This window comes from Pinus tabuliformis, chromosome 8 (assembly GCF_031772625.1).
Source record: "Pinus tabuliformis cultivar Carrire ecotype Pingquan chromosome 8, CPIR1, whole genome shotgun sequence".
In the NCBI taxonomy this organism is placed as follows: domain Eukaryota; kingdom Viridiplantae; phylum Streptophyta; class Pinopsida; order Pinales; family Pinaceae; genus Pinus; species Pinus tabuliformis.
Window position 1 is genome coordinate 1,268,358,767 of NC_142294.1, and position 27,536 is coordinate 1,268,386,302.

Sequence of the window (27,536 nt, forward strand, 5' to 3'; positions counted from 1 at the left end):
GGATGACAAAGACACTTGAAAGTGTTCATCTTGATGAGGTTGGAAATATAGGAACAATAAATTCAACCAGGTAAAATGGAGCTGATGTAGACAATTCTGATTCACCTATTGATATGGATGTTTCTTGTTATTGTGAATTGAATTTGTCTACATATTTTGAACCAACTTCCTTCAAAGAAGTTGCTTCTCATGATTAATGGAAAGAAGTGATGCAGAAGGAATATGATTCCTTGATAAAGAATTGTACTTGGAAGTTGGTTGATCTTCCATTCGGAACCAAACCAATTGGTTGCAAGTGGGTCTACGGCAACAAGTATAAAGCTGATGGCTCACTTCACAAGCACAAACATAGGCTTGTGGAAAAAGATTTTGCACGGAAGGAAGGGGTCGATTATGAGGATACCTTTCCCCCATGGAAAAATGGGCTACCATCCGAACACTCTTTTCCTTGGCAGCTCAGAACGATTGGAAAGTTCAGCAAATGGATGTAAAAACTACTTTCTTGAATGGAGATCTGAAAGAGAATATTTTTATGTCTCAGCCAGAAGGATTTGTTGTGAAGGGCCAAGAATGCAAGGTATACAAGCTTTTGAAATCCTTGTATGGCCCCAAGAAAGCACCGTGATCCTAGTATGAAAAGTTAACTGAGCATCTTTTGAAACTCAACTTCAAACATTATGATCATTATGATGCAACTTTGTTTGTTGATGAGCCTCATAAATGGGTAATTATATGGGCTCATTTTACCTCCTAACCTAGTCAAACCAACCATTCTCTTAGCTTATTCTATGATTTTCTGATTATATTTATGCTTATAGAGTGAGTTGAGTTGGTTATGATGCCATGTGGTCTAACATGTGTTTAATGCAGATTATTGATGATTTTTGAGGTCAAAGTCAAGGATCCAGTGGACAAATGGCAGCAATAACGCGAAGTGGACAAAGGAGAGGACTATAGGAGGGAATCCACCTCATTTATTACTCCTCACTTCGAATTCCCCTTCATTGATCTCGGAGTACATGCAGCCAAGTCATGCACTAGAAGGCAGCCGAGCAAGTGGAGGATGACTGATGATTATCTCGAGTTTTGGGAGCCAAGCCTCCCTGATTTTAAGGAAGTTGTTGGTATCTTCATTTGTATAAGTAGAGAGGCCTAGGGCCTCACTATGGTTGGACTTATGTTGGATTTTCATTGTACTTTTTCTTATGTAAACTCTGCTCAATTTCAAGCTTATTATTTTTGTAATAGTTTCATGTAATCTTGTTATTGTTTTGAAATAAAGATGGAATCCTTTTTGAGTTAGCAATGAGCTACCTCAGAGGGCTGAAGCTCTTGGGTTAGGGCTCAATCCAAGCAGCCAAGCTCCTCTTTACTTGTATTAGTATGTTTTATTTCAGTTTGTAGATTAGGTTGCTGTTAGATGCATTTCTTTTATGGTCAAGAATAGGTTGCTTTCGATGATTCAATAGTTTGCTTCCATTTGTGCTTTCTATAGCAGGTTAAGCAGTGATAAAGAAAATATAAGAAAGGCTAGCAACAGTTCCTTGGCCTCTTTTCCTCCCTCTGGGACCATGATTTGAGGCAAGGACCCTCTTGCTGCCCCAAAAACACACATTTTCCTCATTCATAGGACTTCTAGTGTTTACAGTTTTTTAGTTGGTTAATAGTCTAGTTTGTTGTACTTCAAAACTTCTTCATCATGCTCACTTCTTTATTTACCATAGTATTCTTCCATGCTTTCCTTTCTTGCAGAATTTATCAGCATTTCTTTTCATAGATCACAGTTTAGATTAGTTTGATGCAAAACTCTGTTTTTCTAGATGCACTTATTTCATTGCTTGCTTAAATCTAATTGGTTGACTGTCAGTTGGTTATGCAACAGATATCTTCTAGCAGTAGGCTAGCCTATCATCCATCCCATCCTCCATCTGATCCATGCGCTACAGGTCTCCCAAGTCTCCCCTCAATTCTGCCTTAGTTTCCTGCATTTTCCATAGAATTTCTTCCTCTGTCCTTGAGCAAATCCAATCATCTTTCTCTCTCCTAATGATTCTTGGTAGACCCTAGGTGCCCTAACACTTCATTCCAACCTTCATCCACATTTTCCACCCACTCTCACACCCTCAAAATAGCCAAAACTTCTCTCGGCCTCCTCCTGTAGGCCTCCTGTAGAATGTTGTTTTTCCTCCTGTAGATTTCCTGTGTCCTCCTGTAGATTTTCCTGTAGGCTTTCTTTTGAAGGCCGAGTGTGGGAAAAACCTCCAGAAGGCCACCTCAGACCTCCTAGGACCCAACCACACCATCCTACATCCTCACAAGTCCCAAAACCTCCCTTCAACACCACCTATTCGTTGCCACATTCATAAATAATAAATCACATGCATGTCAAATTCACATAAAAATACATAAAAATCCAAAAAAATGTTTTTTTTGCTCATTTACTTCTAGAAATAGCTTAGTTAGATGTTGTTTACTTCCTTGAGTAGGTAATGGCATTCTTTTCATGGTTTTCATAGTGCTTTCTGCAAAAGTAGGATTAGTTGGTTAATTAGGATTTACTTGGTTTTCTTTACATTTCAGTCTTTCTCCTTTCTACAATTAGAGTATTATTTGTAGAATAGTCTTTCTCTCCTTTCATCACATATAGAGCTTCTTATGGAATCCATAGAAGTTGGCTTAAGCTCCTAGTGATCTTGCGTTGGCTAACCAAGTGACAACCTGTAGTAAGAACTAGTACTTGTGCATACAGCATCGTCGCTTCCAAGTTTGTTACGAACTATCGAGTTGATAAGAGTAAAGTAGGTAGCCCAGGAGTTGCAGCATTATTGATGCAATACTGGCGCTCACCATACTTTTTGGCACCGTTGTCGAGGAAGCATCAGAGTATACTATGATTACTGCTTTCTTCTATTTTCTATTGCAACGTTCTGCTAATAGTTTATTTCAGCGAAAGTAGACTAGTCCTTTCTTTTCCTTCAAGTTCTGCATTTCTTTGCTTTCCTTTTCAATTCTGCAAATTTCATTTCAGCAAGAGTAGACTAGTCATTCTTTTCTTTCAAGTTCTGCATTTCCTTTCTTTCCTCTTCAATTCTGCAAATTTCCATTCAGCAGGGTTATTTCAACTAGTTGCAATTTGTTTTGTTCAATCAATTTCAGTTTTGTAGGTACTATCAACGTGGGGAAAAAGAAACAAAAGCCAACCAAAAATATTTCCTTTCATGCCTCATAGGAATAGAGATAACTCAGGAAAATTTTTGCCCAACACCCCCACTGCTTCACACAGCCAACATTCTCTCTTCTTCGGTGGTTGCGATCAAGAAGAACCCTTAGGTGAATAGCCAGACATATTTGAAGAACCTATAGGGGAAGAAGAAGAAGAAAACATTCCTTTGGAGCCAATGGCTGAACACATAAATGCTAGGGGGAATGGAGATAGAATAGAGCGTACCTTTCCTATTCGGGAGACCAATGGGGACACCCAAATGAAGAATATAAGCCCTTCCGCCCTACCTCATTGCCACGGTCTGACGACAGAAGATCCTGACACCTTTTTGTTTGAGTTTGTTGGTACCTGTCGAACCTATGACTATGCAGAAGATGAGAAAAAGTTGAAATTGTTCCCTTCTACTCTCAAGGATGCAGCATTGTGTTGGTTCATGGGATTACCTGGAAATAGCATCACAACTTGGGCTCAGATGCAGCAAACCTTTCACAATAAGTATCGAGACTATTGTAGGTCAAAAGATACTAAAGAAGAAATTTTCTGAATGACTATAGGAAGTGATGAGTCCATGGAAGACTATGAGGAGAAGTTCCAGCTCAGTTACAAAAGGGTTGGGTGTACACTTGACCCTGAATCTCTGAAGCTGGTCCTGCTCAGGAGAGTTCGGGAAGATCTTTTAAACACCCTCCATCTACTGGTTGGGGGAGACATCTACCAACTGTCCTATGAGGACATAAAGACTATTTTCAGGAACCATTCTAGAGCAGCCAGAAAGAAAGGTAGGGGGAGTCAACCCATAGCCAATACCTCTTCCTCTAACTCATCCATTAAAGGAGAAATGGGAAACATGTTGGAAGAATTCAAGAGTGAGATGCTGCAGACTCTTGTTAAGAAATTTACCCGAGAACACAAATTAATTACGGAGAATTATTGAGAGAAACAAATATAAAAATAACCAGCAACAACCATAAACACATAAACACAAATGTTTATCCGGGAAAACCCCAAATCTGGGGAAAAACCCAACCTAATAAGATCTCATTAGCATTGGCCAAAACCCTGGCCAATCCGACCAAGTGAACCTTCACCGCTCACCTCCAAGTCTTGCATTACATCCAGCCTTTTATAAGCTCCATTACATATAATACCATGGGAAAAATACCATGGGTGCACAATACCATGTGCCCCAAAACCATCACTGTTTAACCTGGTCAACTTTGACTCTATCCTGAGTCAAGTTTACCTAACAATATTCCCCCTTAAACTTGACTTGGGGTTCTTTGACTAACTCTAGCGAAACCTGCTAAGTGAGACAATCCCGCTCACTTTAGCTCTTACTCCCCTCAGACTTTTTACCCGGGGTATTGTTAACCCGACATCCCCCCTATCACCTAGGTCTAACCCAGACTTTACCGGTGTTCACTGAGGGGTACACATGCCTTACCAGGTCTTACAGTAGTATGCCCATTTACATGCAATAATTTTGACTTCATTAATTTTTTATTTTTTTATTGTTGATGCGATTTTGATCCATCCTCTCTCAATTTGATTTGCTCAAAAACTTCTATCAAACTGCTCCAACTGTGAGCCCGATGAGAACCTCGTAGATTCCAGCACTAGTGGCCTCACGTAGCAGAAAGTGAACAATTTTTGAAGCCGCATGAACAATTTTCTTCTGCTGACCTTCTTTAAATAGCCGCATGAATCCCAAACAATTCGTCAGCATGTTCCAAACCGATAAATATTGCAAATGCACTGCGATTCCTAGCAGTTACGGCACTATCTTCCACACATTCTCCTCGAGGTTCTTCCGCGTACGATTTTTCCACCATTATTTTCCAGACCCAGATCTGTAAAAAAGGCTACATTGATCTCATCAGGCACTATAAACCCCTGACATCAAAGAGTCCCTTTGAAACCAATATCTGGCTCTGATACCAGTGGTTAAGAAATTTACCCGAGAACACAAATTAATTACGAAGAATTACTGAGAGAAACAACTATAAAAATAACCAGCAACAACCATAAACACATAAACACAAATGTTTATCCGAGAAAACCCCAAATCCGGGGAAAAGCCCAACCTAATAAGATCTCATTAGAATTGGCCAAAACCCTGGCCAATCTGACCAAGTGAGCCTTCGTCGCTCACCTCCAAGTCTTGCATTACAATGAAGTCCTTCCAGCCTTTTATAAGCTCCATTACATATAATACCATGGGAAAAATACCATGGGTGCACAATACCATGTGCCCCAAAACCATCACTATTTAACCTGGTCAACTTTGACTCTATCCTGAGTCAAGTTTACCTAACAACTCTTGCCATGCAAATGGATACCTTGCATATCAAAAGGAAACAAGAGGAAGCAGAGAGGGCTTTGGCCATTTTTTGCCCTAGATGCATCAGGAGGCATCCTAGGAATGAATGCCCATTGAACTCTATAGAGGTTTGTTCAATCTGTGAAGAAAATCATTCTACAAACAAGTGCCCTTCCTTACTCGGACTTAAAGTTGTATATCAAGGGGTTGAGGGAGTCACTGAACAACTCTATTACATAAAACAAAGGAGGCCGCATGGGCCTAGACCATATCAGCAGGGGATGCAAGGGACATCTCAGGCATACTACAACCCCAACCAAGTCACTTCCATACCTTCTTGGGGCCCCCCTGCTCATCCTTCCTAGTCCACACCTCCTCCTTGGTCCTTCACATCTCCATATCATGCCCAACCAGCCACCCATTCATTTCAATCCTATGCTCAGCTGCAGCCTCAGTGGAATGCATCTCATCAGGGGTGGAGGCCCCAATACAACTCTCCTCCTACTCTTTTGCCTCCACCACCTGCCCAACCACAACTGTTACCTCCTACTCCACCAAAGCAACCCCAAATGCCTACCCAGCCAAATCCAAACTCGAACAACAGACAGGCTCAGCAAGTGTATAGTGGGGAACCATCATGCCCGACTTATGTTGTGGAGATTCAGGAAATTAACTTGCGATCTGGGAAAGTTCTCCCAGATAGCCAGCCTCCACCCAGGGAGGATGTTGGGTCCCTATAATACTAGTGATTACCTCATTATTATTGTAGTTATACCCCTTATTTATATTTTTGTGCCCCTATTACCCCCATGTTGTTATTTCTGTGCCCCATAGAATCCCTCTATTGTTATTTTTGTGGCTTTATATTATTATTGTTAGGTCGGCTGGATTATATTGTGACTCTTTAGACTCCTATATATAGAAAGGAGGTTTTGTCATTTGTATCATCCAAGAATTGTTCATTTATGTAATGTAAAGGAGGTTGCCCCCTCGAAGAGGCTGAATTATAAGGCGTTGATCTATCTTTTCTATCTTTTCTTGAGCTGGTTTCATAACATTTGGTATCGGAGCTTTGGATTCTAGGGTTTCGCTGCTCCAAACAGGTCATCGTGGCATTTTCGCTATAACTTTTTTTCTGTGACGTTTCAGAAGTCGCAAAAAAAACCCATTTGATAAGAAATCGCGCTAAACCTTGGGTCCGAATTTCAGAGCTTTTCGCGCGATATTTGCGGAGATATGATCTGAGGAAGTTGGTCTTTTTGCAGACTCCTGAATTACATTCAAAACAGGTGACCTGGGGAAATCGTCATAACTTTCTCTCTGGGGATCGGATTGAAATTTTGTCAGAAGGTACAGAAAGAGGACGGACTGTAGTTTCTTGTATGCATTGTTTAGATCCATAGGTCGAAACAGTGACTCGTGGCACGTTGTACAAGTTCGCTCTACTGAACTAGTCTATAATCAAGTCACTGTGGGACATTTCGCATAACTCTTCCTCGGAGAATCCAAATTGGGTCAGACTTGTGGCATTGGAAAGAGGACACAGAAGGCTACTACAGGTCACAATTTCAGAATTGGAGGATCTGGAATTACAGAGATACATCAGATTCAATATCAGGCTTCTACAAAGTGAAAAAAGGTGTGTAGTTTTTTAATTTTTGTGTAAGCTGGGTTTGAAGGAATTCAAAGGGCATAGTAAAGAATTATTATCGGTAACTGATGCCCCGAGGAAAGAAAATGCAAACACCTAGTAAGGAACCTGAAAGCTCTAGCATGACTCATGAAGAAGAGGAAGAAATGCTACATGATATATCAAAATTACAAGAACAAGTGCAACAAATGTCACGCTCACAAAAGCTAACAGAAGCTAAGATAAATGGCATGGAATCTAAGATAAATGGCATGGAATCTAAGATAAATGGTGTGGAATCTAAGATAAAGGGCATGGAAGCTAAGATGGATGATTCGAAGACAGATTTGAAGAGAGACATGGCAGATTTGAAGACAGACATGGCAGATTTGAAGACAGATTTGACAAATTTTCTACAAGAAATACTTACTAATGGTGAAAAGGTTGTAAAGGAAACTCATGATGTGAACAAAAGTAATGTTAATCATGATTCCATAGACTCTAATGTTGGATCGAAGACCCACCATATTCCAAAAATCGATATGAGGAAGTTTGATGGCAAGGATCCCGCCACATGGATATTACAGATGGAGCAGTTCTTCGATCTCAATAATGTGCAAAACACACAAAAGGTACGTATGGCAATTGTATATTTGGAACCAAATCAGTTTGTATGGTATCAATGGCTTTGCTCTCGTAAAAATTTTATCACTTGGGCAATTTTTACGGAAGAATTGATAGCACATTATGAAGATACAAAAAGCAACACTTTTTTTAGCCAATTGATAAGTCTCAAACAAAAGGGTTCAGTAATGGAGCACATTGAGGAGTTCCAAAAATTGAACATAAGGGTAAAAGATATTCCAGAGGAGCATAGGATTGATGTGTTCATAGGGTCTTTAAAGGATAATATCCAACATGATGTTCGCCTTTGGGAACCTGATTCATTAGAGAAGGCATTCAGGTTAGCAAGAAAAATGGAAAGCAAAATTATGGCAACCAGGAAGCATACCACTCACAACTATAAAGACGGAAGTGTTGTTTCCCCTAGTCTTCCACAACATATAAGGTTGACACCACAACAATTGGAAGAAAAAAGAGCAAAAGGGCTTTGTTACAGTTGTGATAGCAAATACACTAAAGGTCATAAGTGTGCCGAGAAGAAATTATTCTACATAGATTATGAAGAGGAAGAAGAAAAGGAGCAAGAAAGGTCAAAAGAAGAAGATATACTCCAGGAACAAAGCCTAGATGAAGAACAAATAAATCCGACCATATCTTGTAATGCATTGGCGGGAATTACCACTCCTCAAACCATCAAGATAGAAGGACAAATCAAGAAGAAAAAGGTAATAGTGTTGATTGATTCAGGAAGCACCCACAATTTTATTCATTGTAGGGTAGCAAAAGAATTGAATTGCTTCCTATATCCCGCACCAGAGTGTCAAGTGATGATTGCAAATGGAGGAACAATAAATTGCTCTGGAAGGTGCCATAATATCAAGCTATCCATGGGAGAATATGTATTGACTAGCCCAATGCTTTCCATTCCAATGGGAGGTGCTGATGTTGTACTAGGAGTCCAATGGCTACAATCCTTGGGTACAATAGCTTTTAATTTTCAAGAACTTTTCATCAAATTTTCTACGGAAGGAAAGGAAGTTGAATTAAGGGGTATTGCAAGGAAACCAGGAAAGATAATTAGCTCTCATGGTATGACAAAGCTTCTGAAAAAGGAGCAAAGATGTGTAATTGCACAATTATGCTCGCTAGATGTTTCCACATTGGAATCATCTATTTCTCCAGATCTCCAAAAAGTCCTGGACAATCATTCCAAGGTATTTGAGACTCCCAAGGGTCTCCCACCTATGCGTGATCATGATCATGCTATTCATATGATTCCAGGAAGTGTTCCTCCAAACATCAGGCCGTATAGATATCCCTATGTCCAAAAAAGTGAAATTGAACATATGGTTGCATAAATGTTAGAGGCTGGTATAATTCAACCAAGTCAAAGTTCTTTCTCTGCTCCAGTAGTATTGGTGCACAAGAAGGATGGATCATGGCGCATGTGTCCGGATTATAGGGAGCTCAACAAGCTCACTATTAAAGATAAGTTCCCCATTCCTGTCATTGATGAATTACTGGATGAATTGCATGGATCAATTTACTTCACCAAGTTGGATCTTCGTTCAGGATATCATCAAATCAGAATGAAGATTGAAGACATTCCGAAAACGGCATTTAGAACTCATGAGGGTCATTATGAATTTTTGGTCATGCCTTTTGGCCTTACCAATGCACCTTCAACATTTCAAGGTTTGATGAATTCAATTTTCAAACCATTCCTTAGAAAATTTGTGTTAGTATTTTTTGATGATATACTAATCTACAGCAAGTCTTGGAAGGATCATGTTGAACATGTTGACAAGGTGCTACAACTATTGGAGGAGAAACAATTATATGCAAAAAGATCCAAATGTTTCTTTGGAGTCCAGGAGGTGGAATATTTGGGTCATATTGTATCTCATGAAGGAGTTAAGGTAGACCCTAGAAAAATTAAAGCCATTAAGGAATGGAAAATCCCCACATCCATAAAGCATCTGCGAGGATTTCTTGGGTTGACAGGGTATTATCGAAAATTTGTTAAGAATTATGGGAGAATAGCAGCACCTCTAACAACATTATTGAAGAAAGATGCATTTTCATGGACTCCGGAAGCAACAAAGGCCTTTGAACATCTTAAAGAGGCAATGTGCCAAGCACCGGTCTTAGCTACACCGGACATCACAAAAACCTTTATTGTGGAATGTGATGCTTCAGGAAATGGAATTGGTGTTGTTCTAATGCAAGATGAAAGACCCATTGCTTTTGAAAGTCGTCCAATCAAGGGAAAGTTTTTAAGCAAAGCTATTTATGAGAAGGAAATGTTGGCAATACTCCATGCACTTAAGAAATGGCGACCCTACCTAATGGGAAGACACTTCAAGGTAAAAACGGATCATGATAGCCTTAAATACTTTTTAGAACAAAGATTATCCTCTGAAGAGCAACAAAAGTGGGTCACAAAGATGTTGGGTTATGACTTTGAAATCATCTACAAAAAAGGGAAGCAAAATGTGGTGGCAGATGCACTCTCAAGAAAGGATGAGGATGTGGAAGCATTGTTGTGCGCCATTTCTATTATCCAACCAGATTGGATAAACGAAGCAAGGGAGGAATGGAAGAATGATGAAGAAGTGTGGGCACTTATTCGAAAGCTACAACAAGATTCCAGTACGTCTGATACATTTAGCTGGCAAAATGATTCGTTATGGTACAAAGATCGCTTATACCTCTGTAAGAATTCCCAGCTAAAACAAAAGATTCTTATGGAATTGCACACTTCTCCCTTAGGAGGGCACTCAGGATTTTTAAAAACTTACCATAGGGTTAAGAAGGAATTTTTTTGGGATGGCCTTAAATCAAATATTCAAAAGTTTGTGGCGGAATGTTTGGTTTGCCAACAAAATAAAGTTGAAACAATTAAGACACCGGGTCTATTACAACCTTTATCCATTCCAAGCCAACGTTGGGAGGAGGTTTCAATGGATTTTATCACAGGTTTACCCAAGTCTGAGGGAAAGAGTGTAATCATGGTGGTAGTTGACAGACTTACCAAGTATGCACACTTTTGTGCATTATCACATCCATTTAAATCCAGTATAGTTTCTACTGCATTTATGGAAACAATTCAAAAGCTACATGGAAACCCAAAGATTATTGTAAGTGACAGAGATCCCATTTTCACTGGAAATTTTTGGACAGAATTATTTTCTTGTCTTGGTACTCAGTTAGCTCATAGCTCATCTTATCATCCTCAGTCTGATGGGCAAACTGAGATAGTAAACAAATGTTTGGAAGGATATCTTCGTTGCTTTGTTTCTGATAAACAGACACAATGGGTCAAATGGTTGCCTCTGGTTGAATGGTGGTATAACACTTCCTTCCATACAGCAACAAAAATGACCCCATTTATGGCACTTTATGGGTATCAACCACCATCCATCACATCATATTTAAGAGAAAATTCTAAGGTTCAGGCAGTGGAACATCACATCGAACATCAACAACAAGTCCTCCAACTCTTAAAGGATAACCTCGTGTTGGCACAAAATAGAATGAAACAACAGGCAGATCAACATCGCAGTGAAAGAAGTTTTGATGTAGGTGATTGGGTATTCCTACGGCTACAACCATATAAGCAAATGTCCCTAAAGCAAGCTAAGAAGGATAATAAATTATCACCAAAGTATTATGGTCCGTACAAGGTGTTGCAAAAGATTGGTACTATGGCATACAAATTGGAGCTTCCTGCAGCTTCTCGATTGCACCCAGTTTTCCATGTTTCATGTTTAAAGAAGGTTATAGGCGACAAGCTCCCAGTTCAAACAATATTGCCAGAACTTGATGAGGAAGGAAAAATTATATTGGAACCGGAAGCAGTCACAGAAACAAGAACTCGACAGCTACGAAATCGATCAATTTCAGAGTATCTTATCAAGTGGAAGAACTTATCCACTGAAGATTCCACATGGGAGGATGAGAATTTTATGCAGAAGTATCCAGAACTACTCAAGCGTTGAGGACAACACTTTTTTGAAGGAGAGGGGCATGTTGGGTCCCTATAATACTAGTGATTACCCCATTACTATTGTAGTTATACCCCTTATTTATATTGTTGTGCCCCTATTACCCCCATGTTGTTATTTCTGTGCCCCATAGAATCCCTCTATTGTTATTTTTGTGGCTTTATATTATTATTGTTAGGTCGGCTGGATTATATTGTGACTCTTTAGACTCCTATATATAGAAAGGAGGTTTTGTCATTTGTATCATCCAAGAATTGTTCATTTATGTAATGTAAAGGAGGTTGCCCCCTCGAAGAGGCTGAATTCTAAGGCGTTGATCTATCTTTTCTATCTTTTCTTGAGCTGGTTTCATAACAGAGGATGAGGAAGATAAAGAGGAAAGAAACCTAAAGCAAATCCACCCTTTCCCGAGTCACTATCTGCAACAGTCCAGCCTACTCTAGAAGAAACTGAACTCCTGGGAGAATTGAAACATTTATGTGTGAAGATACCACTTCTCCAAGCCATAAAAGATGTGCCTATCTACAATAGGTTGATCAAAGAGAAGTGATTTAGGCATCCAGGAAGGCGCAAGAGGGATGCCCCAACCATCAATGTCAGAGGGCAACTATCTGACCTAATCTTGGGGTAGGTAATCTGTCCAAAATATCTGGACCCTGGAAACCCAGTAGTCGATGTCCACATCAATTGCACCATGATCCCACACACCTTGATTAATCTAGGAGCTGCCATTAATGTGATGACAAAGGACACAATGCTCAAACTCAAACTCCAGGGATCCTTGAGGAAGACCATGACCGTGCTACAACTTGCAGACCACTCCACCGTGACCCCTGAGAGGATTTTGGAAGATGTGATGGTCTCCATTGATTCTTAGGAGTACCCTGCTGATTTCTTAGTTCTCCAACCAAAGGCAAAACCCACTGGGTATCCTCTCATTCTGGGAAGACCCTGGTTGGCTACCGTCGATGCCTACATCAGTTGTCAAGCTGGGAACATGACTATAAAGAATGGGCATATGTTCAAGTAGTTAATCCTATATCCTCCTGCCCAACCCTTGCTAGAACATGATCTACCTCTCTGGTTGGAGGAGGAAGATGAGGATGAAGTTTATTTTGCACCACTTTGTGCATTAGAAATTGCCATGGGGGGGAACCGCAAGATGAGGATGATATGATTGAAAATATGATTCAAAATCCACCTCCCGGTGTATCACCATTAGAGGACATAGTAAGAGAAACCTAAAACAACCCCTCAACTGATCTCTGTGCAGCTGACTCCACTCCTCTCCGTGTTAAGAATATAGAGTTCGGCCCAAAAAGAACCTTGAAAATCAATCCATCCCTATCCACTTCCCAGGAGAAGGAACTATGTAGCTTGCTGAGAAAACACTGAAGGGAGTGCACCCTTCAGTATGTACGCATCATATATACATCAAGGAGGATTGCAAGCCAGTCAAGCAGCCTCAAAGGAGGATGAATCCAACACTTAAAGATATTATTAAGGAAGAATTGCAGAAATTGCTTGATGCAGGATTCATCTATCCCATCTCTAACAGTGAATGGGTCTCTCCTTTGGTGCTAGTACCAAAGAAAAATGGTAATTGGAGAATCTGTGTCGACTATCGAGAATTGAACAAAGCCACTAAAAAGGAACATTTCCCTTTACCTTTTATAGATCAAGTGTTAGACGGTCTAGCAAGGAAAAAGTTTTTCTCTTTCCTAGATGGGTTTAGCAGGTACAATCAGATTCAAATCAGCCTGGAAGACCAAGATAAGACCACTTTCACTTGTCCTTGGAGTAACTTTGCATACTAGGTCCTTCCTTTTGGTTTGTGTAACGCTCCCGCCACTTTCCAATGAGCAGTATTGAGTATATTCTCTGAATTAGTTCATGATGCATTAGAGATATACATGGATGACTTTACTCCTTATGGCTCTAACTTTCAGGAAGCTTTATCTAACCTAGGAAAAGTTCTAGACAAGTGTATTGAGATGAACCTGCCCCTCAGTCTGGAAAAATGTGATTTTTTTATGACTGAATGGACCGTGCTAGGTCATGCAATATCTCAACAGGGATTGCAGGTGGACCCCAACAAAATTGCCATCATCCAAAGGGTCCCACCTCCTCAAAAAGTGAGAGATGTCAGAAGTTTCCTAGGTTTAGCTGGGTATTACCGGAGATTCATTAAAGATTTTAGCAAGCTAACCTCTCCTTTGTTTGGCCTCTTAGGTAAATATGTCGAGTTCATATGGTCGAAAAACTGTCAAGAGGCCCTAGATACCTTGAAGAGCAAGCTCGTGACTGCCCCAATTCTGAGAGGCCCAAACTGGGCCCTACCTTTCCACATTCACACAGATGCCTCAAACAAAGTAATAGGAGCAGCCTTGGGACAAATTGATGAAAAATTGCCTTATGCCATATACTTTATAAGAAAAAACTTGTCAAAGGCCAAGTTAAACTATACAATGACCGAGAAGGAACTCCTAGTTGTCATGCGTTCCTTAAACAAATTCAGACATTATATCACTGGCTATCAAACCTTTGTGCACACTGATCATGCTGCAATTAGATATTTAATGAAAAAACTAGATGCGAATGCTCACATTATTAGATGGTTGCTTTTACTACAGCAGTTTGATTTGACCATTATTGATAAGCATGGTAAAGAAAATGTTGTTGCTGACTTTTTGTCTGGAGTAAATTTACCTGCAGGTGAAGAAGGAATGGTGGATGACCAAATGCCAGATGAATATCTATTTGCTATCTCAGTACTCTCTCCATGGTTTGTTGATATAGCAAACTACTTAGTTTCAGCACAGTTTCCACCACACCTGTCCTCAAAAGAGAAGAGCAAGATAGTAAGGAAAAGCGCCCCTTTCACCTGGATTGGGGGCAATCTCTTCAAACTTGGCCCAGATCAAATCTTGAGAAGATGCGTCAGGGAGGAGGAAGTCTTTGACATCCTCCTGACCTATCATGATGGGCCTTGTGGAGGTCATTTTGCAGCAAAAAGAACTGCCTTTAAGATACTGCAAGCAGGCTACTACTGGCCCACTCTTCATAAGGATGTGAGGAGATATACCAGCCAGTGTGATCGGTGTCAGAGGATGGGGAAACATACTCCAAAGGATGGAATGCCCATGCAACCTCAAGTGACCTTTGAGCCATTTGAGAAATGGGGCATGGATTTTGTGGTACCTATCATCCCTCCTTCAAAGCAGAAGCAATACATCATTGTGTGCACCGATTACCTGACAAAGTGGCAGAGACAAAAGAAATCAAAGCAGTGACAGAGGAAAAAGTAGCTGAATTTTTTAGAGAGAACATATTCTACAAGTTCGGGTATCCAAGAGAATTGGTCACGGATCAAGGTAGTCAGTTTACTTCCAATTTGATTGAAGACCTGCTCACACATCATAGAATCAAGCACAGGACTTTGACCCCTTACCATCCACAAGCCAATGGGAAGGTGGAGGTCACTAACAGAGCATTGGAAGGGATCCTAACAAAGGTAGTGAGTAGCATTAGAAAAGAATGGGCTGACAGATTAGTTGAGGCCACTTGGGCCTACAACACAACTTGGAAGACCACGACATGGTTCACACCCTATGAGTTGGTCTATGGGAAGAAGGCTTTGTTTTCAATAGAATTTGAATTCAATACCCGAGGATAGTAGCTCAGCTGGACCTAGACCTCAGCCATGCATAGAAAGAAATATTACTTTAGCTCAATGGTTTGGATGAACACAGAATGCAGGCCCTTCTCCATACAGAGGTAGTTCAGCTTCAGAGAAAGATATGGCATGACAAAAATATCAAGGAGAAGCAATTCCAAGAGGGAGATTGGGCACTACTCTATGATTCAAGATATAAAGATTTCAAGGGCAAGCTAAGGACAATATGGCTGGAGCCCTACACTGTGGAGAAATGCAATGACAATGTTTCAGTGTTGATCAAAACCATTGATGATGAAGCCATCCCCATGCTTGTCAATGGACATTAATTGAAAGTCTACAAGAAACCCCTCTCCAAGTGAGAGTTCATTGAAGATTTGAATAAGACAGTGATGGTAGTGGAGCATTTCTTAGCATCCACTTCACCCACTCACTGAAGAAAAAGAAAAAGAAAAAAAAAATAAGGACTCAAGTGAAAACCTCCATGAGGTGCTTGAGTCCCATCATTGGGTTGAAAACCTCTTCTGAGGCAACCCAGTGATGTCAAAAAAAAAAAAGAGAGAAAAATAATATCCCTGGGTGAAAACCTCCCTGAGGCGCCCTAGTTGTTTTCAAAAAAAAAAAAAGAGAGAGAGAAAAAGAAAAATGAATTTCTAGTTGCATTGCAGGTTTGCAGGAGGACTACAGGAAGCAGCAGAAGGTGCCAAGGGAGCCCTGAAACCAACACCAACACCTATCCTACCTTCCCACACTTTTCTCCATCATTCTTGGCATTTTTTTCACCTCACTGTGTTTATTTTTCAAAAACTATGTTTTCTACAGGAGGCTCTGTGTTTTCTATAGGAGGCTCTGTGTTTTCTACAGGAGGCTCCTGTAGGAATTACAGAGAGCCAGAAATGGATATAAAAGGCAGTTTGAGGGACAGGGAAGCTTCATAAAAAATCTATAAATCCTCCTACAGTCTTCAAACCTCCTTGCCATCATGTCCAAGCCTGCATCACATCCCAAGCATCATTCTTCTTCCTGTCCAAGAAAAACACAGAAAAACAGTTCTTCAGGAAAAGAAAAAATAAGAAAGGGAACAGTGCCATCAACCTCACCTGAAGCCTACCTATTACCTCTCCATCTCTATCTACACCTCTGGAATCATCCTCACAACTCCAAGCACAGAAAGAAGCTGAAGTTTCAAGTGGAGAAGCAGCTACAGGAGCTCCTGTAGGAATTACTGCAGCAGCTGATCCCATTAAAATCCAGCATCAACAGTAAGAGGGTGAAAATATGAAGGTTGAAGAAGACATTTGAAGCTCAGATCCAGCTAGATAAGAACCTACACAAGGCACAGCCACACATCAGCAAGTAGACAACATGCATCAAAAGAAACAAGGGCATGCAGCAGAGAGAAAGAACCACAACACCTCACAAGCAAATACATTTGGATCTCAGGTAAGTAACTAACCCGCTCCTCTGTTGGCATTTGTGTAATTAGAAGGCATGCAAAATTAATGAGATGGTTGAGGTTGAACAAGGGAAAGGTGGCCAGTTAACTTGGCCACCTTCATCTAGTTGACTCCACTCATCGGAAGATGTCACCCACATGTGCGCACAGTCAATTCAAGAAAGATGTCAAGGACAAGTAGTGGAGGAAGTGTGAATTCTGATGTAATCATGAGGGATGATTACGAGTAAAGGGCCATGATGACAAGCAGGTGGGGACCAATGGTCCGAATATGGCCAGCGTACACTTTGCCAGCTCATCATCCATCACCGGAAATATCCATAAAAAGTAATAAGCACTCCTCCTCGAGCACTCTCACCACCTTTTCCTTCATTCTCTCCTTGAAACTCCACTCTTGCAATCTCCTTGTGCCCCCACAGGCTCGTAACCATCATTCTCAATTAATCTCTCCCATATTCCTACTCTCGGTGTTTTCTAGAGGAGCACTTACAGGTTCTACAGGAGCACCTATAGGGATTTTACAGGAGGGACAGCAGTCTTCTATAGGAGGGCCAGTGAGTTTTTTTGAAGGGATAAAACACGGGTTTTAGCATGATTCTCGAGCTAAGGAGGTAGGTTCCATGCATACCCCCATTGAATATCAAAATATGCAACCAGTGGTTTAAATTCGAGGGTGAAATCAAGCCTTTAGGTGGAGGAAATATATTAAAAAAAAAATCTGCTTATTTCTAAAAAAACACAGTCTCTTTGTTTCTCTGTTTTTCTTCAAAAAGTGTTGTCTCCTTCTCCACATTTGGTTTCCCAAAGAAGCATAAACAAAATGATAGGAGTTTTATGAGAAAGGAGCCCACCAACTCCTCCAGGCTCCATGCACATCCCCAAGTAGTGGACATATTCACAAGAGCAAATTGGATGAACCTTTTTGAGAAATTCTGAGGGTTTGATGAGGAAATTGCTCAAGAATTTTCCCACTCTTTGGTCCCTCACACCAGAGCACATGCCATTGTCACCTTTAGAGGTCTTTCCATGTAGATAACCCCTGAATTTATCAGTAGGGTCACCACCCTTCCTCTTGGATTTCCTTGGAGTAAGGATGAGAAACCAATTGGCCAGGCCACTAAGAAAAGCTTCTTCCAAAACAATGAAACCCCTGTAGAGGATAAAAATTGCATTAGAAGGGCTAGCATACCATATCCTTGGGATGAGGTTAGCTACCAAATAATCAAATATATTTCCTATGAGGGGAGGTACAGCATTGTCTATGGTTACCACTTTAGAATCCTTCATGAATTAAGGTATGGCATGGACACTCCAGCCCCTCAGAAGCTCATCATCCCCTACTTCCTCCTATAGTCTCTCATTGAATCCAGCACTAGAGTTCAAGTAGAGAATTCAAAGCAGCCCGCTCACCATGGGTTAATCAAATTTTTAGTGGAAGAAGCCCTCCATACATTTACACTCCCTATAGCATGGGAAATCTTCCGAAACATGACACCAGAGGATGACATAAAATCCCTAACCTATGATATCAGTCCTACTAGCTGTGAGGAGGAAGATAAGAAATGGGGAGAAGGTGAAGCAACTGGTGACTTAGTAGAACAAGAAGGGAAGGAGGAAGAAACTAAGATAGAGGAGGAGAAAGTTGAAGAAACAGAGCAGGAAGAAACAGAGCAAATATAGACAGAAAGAGAAACAGAAGGAGGAGAAAAAGGGGAAAAAAAGATAGAACAAGGAGAAATATCCCCTAAGACTCTGGAAAGAGAGGCAGCAGCTACTCTCACTGCCCTCAATACACCCATCAAGCCAAAACAGAAGAGGAAAAGGCAGGCCTCCATGTATTTCAGGGCTAGGAAGAGCACAAGAATCAAAACAGGGAAACCCCAACCTTCTTCAAAAGTGCCAATTATAATTGAAGATTCACCCTCTGCCCAAGGAAAAGAATCCCCTCCTAAGGCACCTATCACATATGAAAGGGGGACTCCTAGATCTCCCACATGGAAAGAAAAGGTAGAACTACAGGACCCAAAAACAGTCCTATAGGAGGCACAGACAGTTCTACAGGAGACACTGTCAAAACTACAGGAGACCCAAAAGCTTGAGAAAAGGATAGAAGGACAGCCAAAGGGAAAGGAGGAAGAAACAGAGCTACAAGAACCTGATCCCCAGCCCAGTCTTGGCTCCTACTACAGTCTTCTTGAGGGGGGAAGAATAATTCCACAAAAATTTGCAATTCCATTATTCTTTGAATTAGAGAAAGAGAGGATAAGAACACATAGGTGGATGCAAATAGCCAAATCCAAAGGAGTTGAGGATATTGGCCATATGGAGAACAAACTCAGAGAAATGGGCAGAGAGTTGAGTGTTATCAGACATAGGGAAGCAATTACAAGAAGCCAACTTGAAACATAAAATGAATTGCTAAGGAGGTAGCTACAAGAGAAAGAGACCCAACTGGCATGCATGGATAGCTGGTCCATGGAAGCATTGCAATGTAGAACACCAACAAAATCCTATGGCCTGTATCTCAAGGACCAATGGTTGCAATTTCAGATAAAGACTTTGGCACAAAGAGGCACAATGTCTTTCCAAGATTACAGGCAGTTTATGGACTTGTGTGACCAAAGCACATCAGAGGATAAGGCAAAGATGCCAGAATTCTACTTACATAACATGGCCCTCACAGACATGAATGTGTGGGACCCCAATGCCAGGCTAGGGGACCTGCAACTAATGGCCATAGCCTCATGGATGAACCATGAAGAGTTAAGGGCAACAGAAATAAGAAGGTTGATGGTAAAGGAGCATAATGAACCATTAATGATTAGAGTTGAGCCATCATACCACATGGCACTTATCATCACACATAACCTGCTTGCAAATAATCCTCAGATTTCCCCTAGATATATAAGTGATCAGGCACAAACCATTGCACACTTTGAGGATATGGAAAGGCTACTTGGGGATGACTGTGTGCATGCATGTACGAGGAGATGGAACACCTTACCACACAGTCTGCAGATCAGGGAATATCATTCCCCAATGAGGATGAAGGAGGCATTAAGGAGAGTGCCAATGTATAAGTGCTCCATGCAGAGGCTGAAGGTCAATTGGATTGGCCTCAAAATGAGTCCCCCACTGCTTCTAGGCATGTTGGAAGGCAGAAGAGAAGAAGAAGAGCAGGAGCAATGGGAAGAGATAGACAGGAAGGCAGGATTCTATGACAAAGAAGAGGAGACAACATCAGAAGCATGGGATGCTAGGGAGGCCACCAGGGCCATAAAAGATGAGGATATGGACTAAGTTGCTCAGAGGATGAGCAACACTTTTAGTAGGGGGATGATGATGAGCCTCATAAATGGGTAATTATATGGGCTCATTTTACCTCCTAACCTAGTCAAATCAACCATTCTCTTAGCTTATTGTATGATTTTCTGATTATATTTATGCTTATAGAGTGAGTTGAGTTGGTTATGATGCCATGTGGTCTAAAATGTGTTTAATGCAGATTATTGATGATTTTTTAGGTCAAAGTCAAGGATCCAATGGACAACTGGCAGAAATAAATCGAAGCGGACAAAGGAGAGGACTTATAGGAGGGAATCCCCCTCATTTATTACTCCTCACTTCGAATTCCCCTTCATTGAGCTTGGAGTACAAGCAGCCAAGTCATGCACTAGAAGGCAGCCGAGCAAGTGGAGGATGACTGATGATTATCTCGAGTTTTGGGAGCCAAGCCTCCCTGATTTTAAGGAAGTTGTTGGTAGCTTCATTTGTATAAGTAGAAAGGCCTAGGGCCTCACTAGGGTTGGATTTTTGTTGGATTTTTGTTGTACTTTTTCTTATGTAAACTCTGCTCAACTTCGAGCTTATTATTTTTGTGACAGTTTCATGTAATCTTGTTATTGTTTTGAAATAAAGATGGAATCCTTTTTGAGTTAGCACTGAGTTACCTCAGAGGGTTGAAGCTCTTGGTTTAAGGCCCAATCCAAGCAGCCAAGCTCCTCTTTACTTGTATTTGTATTTTTTATTTTAGTTTGTAGATTAGGTTGTTGTTAGATGCATTTCTTTTATGGTCAAGAATAGGTTGCTTTCGATGATTCAATAGTTTGTTTCCATTTGTGCTTTCTATAGTAGGTTAAGCATTGATAAAGAAAAGATTTAAAAGGCTAGCAACAGTGCCTTGGCCTCGCTTCCTCCCTCTGGGACCATGATTTGAGGCAAAGACCCTCTTGCTGCCCCAAAAACACACATTTTCCTCATTCATAGGACTTCTAGTGTTTACAGCTTTTTAGTTGGTTAATAGTCTAGTTTTCTTTGCTTCAGAACTTCTTCATCATGCTCACTTATTTATTTACCATAGTCTTCTTCCATGCTTTCCTTTCTTGCAGCAGTTATCAGCATTTCCTTTCATAGATCACAGTTTAGATTAGTTTGATGCAAAACTCTATTTTTCTAGATGCACTTATTTCATTGCTTGCTTAAATCTCATTGGTTTACTATCAGTTGGTTATGTAGTAGATATATTCTAGCAGTAGGCCAACCTATAATCCATCCCATCCTCCATCTGATCCATTCCCTACCGGTCGCCCAAGTCTCCCCTCAATTCTGCCTTAGTTTCCTGCATTTTCCATAGAATTTCTTCCATTGTCCTTGAGAAAATCCAATCAGCTTTCTCTCTCCTAATGATTCTTGGTAGACCTTAGGTGCCCTAAAACTTCATTCAAACCTTCATCCACCTTTTCCACCCACTCTCATACCCTCAAAGCAGCCAAAACTGCTCTCGGCCTCCTCCTGTAGGCCTCCTGTAGAACACTGTTTTTCCTCCTGTACATTTCCTGTGTCCTCCTGTAGATTTTCCTGTAGGCTTTCTTTTGAAGGCTGAGTGTGGGAAAAACCTCCAGAAGGCCACCTCAAACCTCCTAGGACCCAACCACACCATCCTACATCTTCACAAGTCCCAAAACCGCCCTTCAACACCACCTATTCGCTGCCACATTCACAAACAATAAATCACATGCATGTCAAATTCACATAAAAATCTAAAAAGATGTTTTTTTTGCTCATTTACTTCCAAAAATAGCTTAGTTAGATGTTGTTTACTTCCTTGAGTAGGTAATGGCATTATTTTCATGATTTTCATAGTGCTTTCTACAAAAGTAGGATTAGTTGGTTAATTAGGATTTACTTGGTTTGCTTTACATTTTAGTCTTTCTGCTTTCTACAGTTAGAGTAGTATTTGTAGAATAGACTTTCTCTCCTTTCATCACATATAGAGCTTCTTCTGGAATCCATAGAAGTTGGCTTGAGCTCCTAGTGATCTTGCGTCGGCTGACCAAGTGACAACCTGCAATAAGAACTAGTACTTGTGCATACAGCACTGTCGCTTCCAAGTTTGTTACGAACTACCGAGTTGATAAGAGTAAAGTAGGTAGCACAGGAGTTGCAACATTATTGCTACAATACCGGTGCTCACCATTTGTCAAGATAGTTGGAAAAATATCTGTATATCTTGTGGTATATGTATATGATCTTTTGATGAGAGGGAACAATAACAGCTACGTTGCATCCATAAAGAAGGAATTGAGGAAAGGTTTTGAAATGACTAACTTGGGCTATGTTCACTACTATCTTGGTATTGAAGTAACTCAAAATCTGAATTCTATATTCCTCTCTCAAAAGAAGTACATTGGAGATATGTTGAATAGGTTTCACATGGCTGAGTGAAAACCTTTGACTGCTCCAATAGAACATAACTTCAAGTTGACATCCATTGAATGAAAATAATTTGAGGATGAAACAAAGTATAGACAACTTATAGGAAGTCTCAACTACATGAATACTACTATATCAGACATTTAATTTGTTTTTGGAATCCTCTCCATGTTTATACAAAAGCCTTGTGAGGGACATTGGTCTACTACAAAAATAATTCTAAAGTACTTGAAGGAAACCCAAGACTTTGGACTCAAGTATACATAGGTGGGTGGCTTCAGCTTGATTGGATACTCTGATTCAGACTTTGATGGAGACAAAGAAACTAGGGTATCTACTTGAGGTTATGCTATGAGTCTTGGATCAAGAGCTATCCCCTGGAGATCACACAAACAATCAGTTCCATCATATTTCCACAATAGAGGAAAAATATGTGGCAGTAGCTAAGGCAACAAAACAAATTGTGTGGCTTGGGAAAATTCTGGAAGATTTGCAGGTGAAACAAGTGCATTCAACTCCACTCATGATTGACAACACTTCTACAATAAAGTTGGCCAAGAACCCAAAGCTCCATGATTTAATGAAGCTTATCAATACAAAATACCATATGATTCGACATCATGTTGAGGCCAAGACAATCCATCTATGACGTTGTTCCACTAATGAGTAGATTTCAAACATCTTCACCAAAGCGCTTGGAAGAGAAAAGTTCAAAAGATTTAGAACGATGCTTGGACTCACCAACATCCCTTTAGATTAAGGGGGGGGAATGTTGACACCTAATCATTGGGATTGGGTGAATATTTGTAAATAATGTAAATAGTAAATAATGGAGAATAGAAAAATGAAGAGACAGTGGGAGGTGAAGCCCAAGAGTCTCTCCCTCATTGTATATATCCATGAGTAATCTTAATGAAGAAACACAATTCATTTGACTTACCCCCTGGCCTGACACTTTGACACCACTTATACACCAAAAGTGGAGGTGGCTCTAAATTTGCAGGTTTGATCCAGTTTGGAAAGAGGTGGCATTCGTCACCTTATTACCAAATATATTGACAAAGATATGCATATGTAATTTTCTCAAGAGGTTCAATTTCATACACAAGGATCAGATAGCTACGCAAGTTTGTAAACTCAATTCCGACCTGCAATGTGAAACACATCCCATTATTAGAAACCTAGGCAAACAACATCTCAATGCCATTGATTTAGCATCTGGAAGTGATTAATTATACAACTTACTTATTTGAAGGAATGTTGTGTAAGAATATGATTTTTGATACATGATAATGCCTCATGTGGATTATCATATGCCTTCTCGATAAGACCCAACTATTCCCTCTTTTGTTGATTTAATGAGACAACAGCACTATAAGATTCTTTCAATCATTCAAGTGTTAGTATTCGGTGTTCGGTATCATGTTTATATGAAAATTGTGGAAAAGGAATGGGAGAAAAATTTCTCGGTTCCAGCCAATGCACTATAGTGATATAGATGGCCACAAATTCTTCAAGTGTTACATAGGGTCCATATTTTATGTAATTATGTTTCCATCCCTGTTGAGAAATCAGCATAATTTATTAGTAATTTATAAACCTCTTTGATATTGAAAATTACAAATTGTCCATTCAATAGAGTGTAAGGGAAATAAAAGCATGCCTTCTCTACTTTCATCCAAAGACATGTGAACCTTCCTAGATTTTTACGACAGACTATCTTGTCCACAGTTTCACCACACCTTATACGTTCATGATTATAATGAGCAACATTAGTCCACCAGTCTGCTTTTAATTTTACATAACGAAGAATCATATTCACAATTGGAAATGGTAGGCCGAGAACTTGGAGTACCAAAGCAGTGATCTTATTTATAAATTTGAGATATAACAGAGAACATAAATAAATAAAATAGTCAAATTTTTCATTCTTAATTGAAAGTTCTATTACAACATGTACATTTCATGGGATGTTTTCCTTCCAACAACACCAAGATTCACTCAAATGCTACAAAATGGTGTGAGATTTCTTCTTCTTGATGCCCTCTATCACAATATGACCGAGTATGTCAGCAATTAGATAAGATAATCACTAAGACACTCATAAACAACATAACACTAAAACAAAATAGAGGGAGAAACATGGATGTAGAAACTTCAAAGAAAACAACCAAATTAATCATTACAAAATGAGCTAGGAAGAGGAGAAATAGCATCCCATCAAAGGTTGAACATATAAGAATAGATTAACTCAATCCTATTTAATATCAACGTCGAAGTTATTTCAATCTAATTGATACATTCCAAACAACATAAACATCCCTTTCCTGCTAGTTATCAAAGAAGGCAAAAATTAAAATCACATGGCATTGCATCAAGAACATCATGCATGATAGTTTCTCTAAGCTCAAATCAAAATGACTTTCAACCCTTTGTTTCGTCACAGTGCTTTCCACTTGCTTTGAATGATGACCGTCAAACTGTAGTGCATTCAAGTTTCCAAGCCACCTTTCTAGCAGTGGTACTATACAACATAGGAAAAACAACCATACTCTCCACACTGGAGCCCAAAATCTACATTCAATTCCTTTCCCAACAGGCCTAGTGTTAAAGCGATAAAAAATCAAATGCTTTAAATATTTACACATTTTTATTTGTTGCATAAGCTGATACTTGTAATGATACATACCAGTCAATTTCCCTACATGCGAAAATGTATATTGTAACCTGTTTGCCAACTGGAAAGCATCTATATTTCCTAGTCGTAATTAGATATTTGCATCGACAAGTAGTTTTTTTAGTCACAAAATTTCATGACATAAATGGAAATAATTTCCAAAACATGACTTCTTACACTCCTTCATTGTCAGTGTCTTCAAAGGCTTCATATTTAAATTGTAATCAACATGAAAATAATTCAAGTTCTTTCAGTGAACAGGAAGATTCAACATATAGCAACCTTGTCTGCAAACTTGAAGCCCGACCTCTTCCCACTTTAGCTCTATTGTCTAGAAAATTTGGTATGTTTTAAGGAATGAAACAAGCATTTATTCTTTGGATCCTTTGGAGGCTTGTGATGAATTCCATTCAATAGATAACATTTTAGGAGCTTCATATAGATAACACAAACCTTCATTGGATATGTGGGAGGATTGCATGACATGAAACATTTAAGGAATCAAATCCATGGCAGATGAAAAACACAAATAAAGAACATGCATATGTGTCACACATTAGAAAAATGGATACCAGTGTTCCTTATACCAATCAGAAACAAGAGGAATATCTTCCACTCATCGCATACGACCTAATCGCATATTGAATGGGCATGGAGTAAACAATAATGGAATACCAGCAATTGTTGTACCTGTGTAAAGTGGTGTATCATGCAACAAAGGTTCCACACCTTCTAGAACAAAAAAAAATCATCATAATCCTCCTCCTCGTAAGTTTTCTTCTCATGGTGAGTAGTCTTATGAAAAGAAATTAGATGAGTCAAAGGATTAAAATAAATTTTTGGTAAATCTAGATCTTCAATTTTTATGTACATCTTTATGTACATCACCATAGGATTGTGATACACAAAGCTTAACTTTCCTAGGCTTATTGTTGTAGAGATAAGGAAATTCAATTCTATACGCTCTCTAAAGTGGAGTACAGATAATAAGCTTATTAATATGATCGAATTCATTCCAGTATTCATCACTCTTCTCCATATCTCGGTACAAAGACTCAAACTTTGATCCTCCTGTTGTTAAAATATACGTGTCAGTAAAAGTATGAACTTTATTGAAAAATAATAGTTATTACAAGAGAAAATAAAATATATGACCAAAGATTGAAACAACAGTTTTCTGGACATAGACTTCATAATACGTGTATGCACATGTTCAATTCTTTTGTTGTGTAAAATTACTCCATATCAAAGAGATAGAAATATTTTTTATCACTTAAGTCAAAAAGTAGTTGTGTTGTGAGACGATGCAAAGTTACCATGATGGGAAGTGATAACTACCACCTTCTATAACTAAGCCCATTTATGCTCATTGTTGATGATATTTCTGCTCATAAGCCTCTCATGCATGATCATGACACACACTGATGACTCGGCTTTGAAGAAGGATAGATGCAAATTTTGAAAAAAGCAAAGTTAGTTTCAGACTTGTTAATGAAAAACGATTAGTTGAAAGAAAGGAAAGCTTAATAATTAGTCAACAAAAATTCATACTAGGAAAAAAGACCCAAAAGTGTCCAATTCTCATTTCCAACAAGTTTTGATGAAACTCAGCCCAAAAATAAACCAATGTGAATAGGTGTAATATTGCCCTTGTTGCAGGTTCTATATCAAAGTAGAGTGTGATATTTTCATCCTATAGCATGCACAAAAATAATAAAAAACAACACTTTGATTTGGAGGAACAACACCCTTTGTAACAACATCATACCATCATCATAACAATATTTGTTGCAGGCTATCTCTACTCTTAGATATCATATATCATCGGCACTTTTTGATAGGACAAGTGTCTTATAAAGACTCCTTTTCTAAATGACCTGATTGAAGATGAAGTTTACCTTAATAAATTGAGAGGTTGAAAAGGTCCTTTATGGGTTGAATCAAGCAACACGTGCATGTAAATCATTGGTTTATAATTACTTACTGATTTTGGATTTCACCAATACTGCTTAGATCATAGCCTTTATGATTTATATGATGAATCTATTTTTCTTGACTTGGTCATGTATGTAGATGATATGATCCTTACAAGAAATTTTTAGAAGATCAAGCATCATGAAAGAACAACCTAGCTAGTGAATTTGATATGAAGAATATAGTCCTTATGCATTAATTTATAGGTCTAGAGGTTTATCAGGGTATAAGTGAGGT

General features: G+C 39.5%; 1 pseudogene; it reads right to left on the reverse strand.

Moving 5' to 3' along the window:
* The window catches only part of LOC149239997 (pre-mRNA-processing-splicing factor 8A-like), a 44,453-nt pseudogene extending 17,758 nt beyond the window's left edge, over positions 1-26,695 (reverse strand).
* Between the last annotated feature and the right edge of the window lie 841 nt (positions 26,696-27,536).